This window comes from Pinus tabuliformis, chromosome 1_2, assembly GCF_031772625.1.
Source record: "Pinus tabuliformis cultivar Carrire ecotype Pingquan chromosome 1_2, CPIR1, whole genome shotgun sequence".
Lineage (NCBI taxonomy): Eukaryota > Viridiplantae > Streptophyta > Pinopsida > Pinales > Pinaceae > Pinus > Pinus tabuliformis.
The window spans coordinates 863,626,978-863,633,163 of NC_142298.1; positions in this window are offsets into that span (position 1 = coordinate 863,626,978).

The window sequence follows — 6,186 nt, forward strand, 5'->3', positions numbered from 1 at the left end:
TATGATTCAGGGTGGCGGTCATGAAGTGGATGAAGGATAATGTATGGCAGTGGATGGGACGCGGTTGACTCTTTGCAGAACCACATCTCTTGAACATATAACGACACTGATGTGATGGATCGGTAGCATTACCCCAATTGTGGATGGTGTGGCGAGGACCATGGTTATGAGACCGGTGAATGAAACAACCCAACCCGATGTGATACGGAGGACAAAGTGTCATGTTCAAGAGTGACTTGCTACCATTAATGCTGTGAGTTTCTCCCAATTTTTCCCCAGTCATTGCTGACCAGTACCTCTTTATTTTTGTCAAGCTTGAGGAGGATAACATATGCTTGTTCTATAACCTGCCCTTCGGGCAAGCCCATCGCTATGTTTTAACGAGCCTAGCGATAGGGAAACTCGTTCTCGTCTAAAGACAAGTTTGTCGCTATTTAATCATTTTAACGAGTCTAACGACAAGGAAAACTCGGTCCTTGTCATTTTTAGAGAGTCTAAAAAGGTACGGAAAGTTAACTCCAAAATTCCTTTTTCGTCTTCTAATCCCTTAAGTCCGAAAAAGTATAAAACAATACAGAAGGGATGAATTTTCGATTGCTTTAACGAGCCGAACAAAACAAGCGCTCGATCCTTTTGTGCAATAATCCCTCAGGTCCAAAAAGATTAAAATCTAGAGGAGGGATAGCTTCCCGGTCGCTTTAACGAGCTGGAAGGCCAAAACTCGGCAATCTTTTCATATTTTACGAGTCAGTGAAAAGAGCTTAAAGACGGCTCGTCTTTCGAGGAACGAGTGATTAACAGGGTAGCAGCAGATTCCAGGTACAGGTTGGAATATTCCAATCACGGCAGTGTCACAAGGATGGCTTAGTGAAATCACTCTTCGCAGCTGTTCCTCAAAATGGGTAAACAAACATATGGAGATGAACGATTGGCCAAATGAACGGATGGAGGTGAGACTGCAGGAACACGACCAAGGGCTTTAATATGGCTGTCAAAGGTTACATTTACCAAGGTTATTTACCGGTTCATTTTTTCTGGGTGAGCTTGAACTCTAGGGGAAGATTGCTCACAACTTATGTTTATTTTTTAACGAGCATGAACTATGCGCTAAAACTGCTCGGATCTTGCGTTTATTTTTTAACGAGCATGAACTGTGTGCTAAAACTGCTCGAACATACCAGTCATAATACAAGAAATGCCTCAGGTGAGGTAGTCATATTTAAGGAGCTATACCTCACTAGTTACTCCAATTTGGCAAGTTTTAACTTTTGCCCCACATCCTTTTTTCATGCTAGTTCGGAAACGACTAATCCAAAAAACAGATAAATAACCGCTCTTAGCTTGCACTCCAAAAGGTTTGCATGCCCCCAGGTATAAAATATAATTTCGAGGCGCTGCCTCTTACTTATTATCCGACAAATAGTTCTGTTCGCTGCCGCAAACTAAACTCTCTTTTCGGCGGTGTCTATCATTAGGTTGCTAAGGATGGTGACTACTTGTTGCAGCAATTTCATCTCTTTCTTTGAAGACTGCCCCTACTTATCCTTCAAAACATATTGTTTTAATGGGTGAGGCTTGACATTCAAAGATGGTGGCTACTTGCTGCCACAAATGGATCTCCTCCTTAGGAGAGCCTACTTTTTTAGACAAAGGGAGACGATCTTTTCGCTCACATAACTTTGACAAAAGAATTTTATCCTAGAACAACCCTCTCTTCCTTTTTCGGATGGGGCACGGACTAGTCTATTCTTCTGCGGAAATTAACTTTATACCCAAGGTTTTCTCTGCCCAAGGCAGGCCAGGGTGCATGCCCCCTGGGTCCCAGTTCTTTCTTTCCAAATTACTCGCATTCATCGGGAAGTAGAACCGGGGGTGGAGGCATTTCTTGAGTGAATAAGCCATTTAGGGTTGGTATTTGACTATTTGTGATGCGAGATCCCAGAAATGAAAGTTGGTCTACGAGCTTGACCATCTTTCCTTCGTGTGGAAAACACATTACTCTAAAGAGTGAGGAGACTATAGCTCCCATGCAATATATATAGTCCCGTCCAAGGAGTAGGTTATAATCCAAGGGTCCTTGGACGACCATGACATTCATATGAACTGTCTTCTTCCTCAATGTAATGGGAACATTGGGGAGAATCCCTAATGGGCGACTGGTTCCTTTATCAAAACCCGATAGATTTCTCATCTCAGGCAAAAGCGCCGGGGAACCCAGTGCTTTCCAAGCAATAGAGGAAAGGATACTCACAGATGCCCCTTCATCAATGATGGTTCCAGCCATTACCATTCTATAGATTTGGACAATGATTCTGAATGGTATACTGGCTGGTAACCGGGGTCTGCCTGGTTGGTTCCAATCAAAGGATACAACCAGGTTGCTTGGTGGTGGGACCGAATACACGGCCGGATACGACCCTGACGATGTTCCTTCCTGCGATAAAGGAATGGGCGCATTGCCCTGATGCTCATCAGAGTCTGTGTTGATGAAAAGAATCTGGACGGTGTCATCCTTATTCTCTTCAGTGAGGGTGTCATTTGAAGATGAATCTTCAACGACGATGTCATTTGAGGATGAAACCTCTGAAGGAAGAACCGGGTCAACTGCCGTTTCGACCTTTAGACTTTCGTCTGGTCTGGATTCAGCAGGTTCATTCTCAATGACCGACACTTCAGCTGACCACTTGAGCGGGCCAGCTGGATTTTCAACTATCGAGGGATTAGGCACGAGTTTTTGGTATCCAGGAGGAAGTCGTAATGGTGATACCAGACGATCTTCCAAAACTCTCTTCGCCTCATCTAAGAATGGACATCGGTGGATGGCATGATCGCCTTCACACAACATACAGGGTGATCTTGGTCTCCCTTTTTGTCCTTCACTCTCGCTAGTTGACGGATTGCAATCAACATGACTACCAGAGGTTGATGCTACCGGATTGTGCAACCTGGGGGACCAGTCCCTTAGTATCCGGGGAATACAAGGACAATCACGATGGAAGTGGGTCCCTTTGCAAATGACACATGGCGATTTAGGCCCGGTCGGTGCAGTGTGTGGATTTTTGTCAGATGTCTTTTGCTTGCCCCCAGTCGCCTTCGCCATAGGCCCCTTCTGCTTCTTTTCTTTCTTCTTCTTTTCCTTCTTCTCCATGGGAGGCTGACTTTTGCCGGCTCTACCTTGTGAAGATGAAGGATCAGAGGAAGAAATGTAAGAAGTGGAAGGCTGGTGGGCAGTTCTAGACTGGTTTGACTGTTGATTCGACTGCTCAGGATTTGTGGCGATTTGAACTACATTAGTTGAAAAGAGCCATACAGGTAGGCCAATTGTCGATCCTGGAAGTGACAATGTGGCCATATGAGGCGCACCAACATCTCCCCAAGAGGAGAAGGGATTTGGACTTCCACCAAGGTTACTTCCTTGGTTGGTGGGCTCCATACTTTTCAACTGAAAGATCAACGTGGGAATAAGAGGTGATTATGTTCCGTTTAAAATAAATTTTATTAACGACGCTTTTAGACACAAACTTGCTTTTTCATGTTTTAAGAGTCGAGAAAAAGCTAAAGATGACTCTAGTCTCCTTCGATGTATTAACGAGCCCGAAGTGACAAATGCTCGGATGGACTTTTTCAGTTATAGAGTTTGAAAAAGGCCAAAAGAAACTTCTCTGGAGTTCTAGGCAGAGGGTGTGCCAAACTTTTCGCGAAACCACAGAATACGTTTTACGGTACGGGTGGTCGATCTTCGTGAATGCTGTGTTCACTGCATCGCGATCAGTAGGGCGGCCGACACGGCTTCCTATGGATAAAGGCTTTGTTCCTATAGGGGTCTCCCAATATATACGCGATGGTACGTGGGAGCACAAGTCCGTATTAGTGCCACCGACTCTTAGGAGGAATCACCCACGTTCGTAGAGATCGACAGTCACTATGTTTAACGACGCCGGAACACGTCTCTACCTAGACCTCTATTTGTTTGCGTTATGTTACAAAGCGTTGTTATGTAAATTGGATTTATTTTAATGTTGATCTTGCTTAGCAGTTTGCCTTTAAGGATCACCACGAGATGTATGTAACAAATTCCTGAATGCAGTCTAAGATGAGAAGCAAACTTTTCAATCTTTCAACTTTGAAAACCTTAACTACTGAGGGAAAAGAAAGGCAAATCTTTTCACACAGATCATAGAGCACACACTAAATGCAAATTTTTCCTAAATCGTCAAGCAAACAGTCAAATGCAAAATGCGCAATGCATGTATTTTCTTTTTCCCTTTCTTAATGTGGATGGGTTACAAAAAGAAAGTTGTTATATAACTTTGATTTCGATTTAAAGCGAAAGTAAACAAGCTTGTCCAAAATCAAAAGACACCTTAAGATTCACTTGCTTAATCACTGGAAATGCATGAAATCAAACCATAATGGCGAAAGTAAAATGACTAATCAGCTATGGACAGCAAACAAGCTAACTCTTTAGACCAGCAAAATGCCTAACACAGGTTCAGATCTAAGAGGCCAAAAGCAAGACTAGTTTACTCTTCGTTATGGGAAATTGTAAATGAGTAAGAAATAGAAAAGAACAAGTACAATTTCGTTATATAATAGAGGCGGAATGATGGCAAGTAATATTGGTTTCAGAACAGGTGCAAGACTGGTAACTGGCAGCCAAATCAATAGTGAAAACAGGCAAGAAAAAGGGAGGAAACCCCAAATGCACTAGGCAAATTTGGGCCAACGCAGGTGCTGCACAGCCAGTCTGGCTCTCAGCGCAGGTAGCCCCTTCGGGACCTGCATTACAAAGCAGGTAGCCTGTGTACTACCTGCTTTGGAAAACGAAAGTTGTGTTTTCTCAGTTTCCGGGTCACAATTTTCTCAAAAATGCACAGTTTTTGCTCAAATCAGAAGCAATCAGTCAAGCACACTCAAAGGGATGATTAGGAAGGTAAAAAGCTATCACTAAGAGCTTACAAGGATCCTTGTAGATCAGCTCTTCAAATCATGAACTTGCTCAGAAATGAGCCAGAGTAGCTGCCCTCTACTTCGCTTTTGATATAGTCAAAAGCTTTTCGATTTGGTACTCTCTTGTTCAGGAAATGAATAGCAAAATACTACAAACACAATCAAACAGATACGATCCCCAGTGGAGTCGCCTGTTTGTTGTAGGGAAAAGTATCCGACTCGGATGACCCTATCCCACTCTAAGGGTGATAGTTCCTTAGCAACAACTGTAAAACAAACTACTTAAGGTTTACTTCTTTATGAAAGCAAAAGAGAATGGAGAAATGCACTAACCATTGCCTTGCGCTTAATGTCGAATCCAAACTCTTCTCTTTGGTCGTTTGCTCCTAGCTCCTTGTTCTTTTGCTTGCCCAGCTACAATGAGATCCTGCAAAATAACAAAGAAGGAAACTACAAGAGGCATGCAATCATAACTGGTTCATGGATTAGTGTAAACCAAACATGCAATCATCACAATATATTATTGAAACAAGAGCACATAGAAGAACCTCAATAACTTTTATTAATGAAGAAGTAAAGGTTCTGAGAGTATTACAACCATTGAAGGCTCCAACCCAGCAACACCTCCCAGCAGAAAGAATTTCTCCTCTTCACCTCTCTCAAACAATCACCCAATAGTTCTATAGTGAAACCAATAGCATATCATTACTTTGCACAAAATTCCAGCCTCCTGAGCTCATAGGAGAGAGCTCAATATATAGATGAATTGAGAAAGGATGAGTCAGCTTGCAACTGATGTGTAGCTGCCTTGTGTCCTCTCTCTCTTCAGTTAATCTTTAGTTGATCTTCAGTTCTTGAGTCCACTTGGAGAACCTTGCTTCCACTTGGAGAAACAGAGCCTCTGACTCATCACAAGGCGAAATACCTGATCCAAGTGTCATTTTTGGAAGATTCCAGAGCAATGACTCAGTGTGCCACTTGTCCCATCTCGCTCAGCGCAGGTGGCCTTTGTTCCACTTGCTTTGCAACGCAGGTACACCATGGAGCAACTGAGTTTCAGCGCAGAAACCTAGTGGAGCACCTACTTTGATTTCAGGATTGCTTGTTTTTGAGTGTTTTCAGGTGGAGAACTGATCTGAGAGCTGTTGGTTTGCTGACCTTGTTCCTCTAGGGGTAGGAACATCATGTTTAGGGAACTTTGGATCCCTTGGATTATTGACAATTCATGCTTGTTGC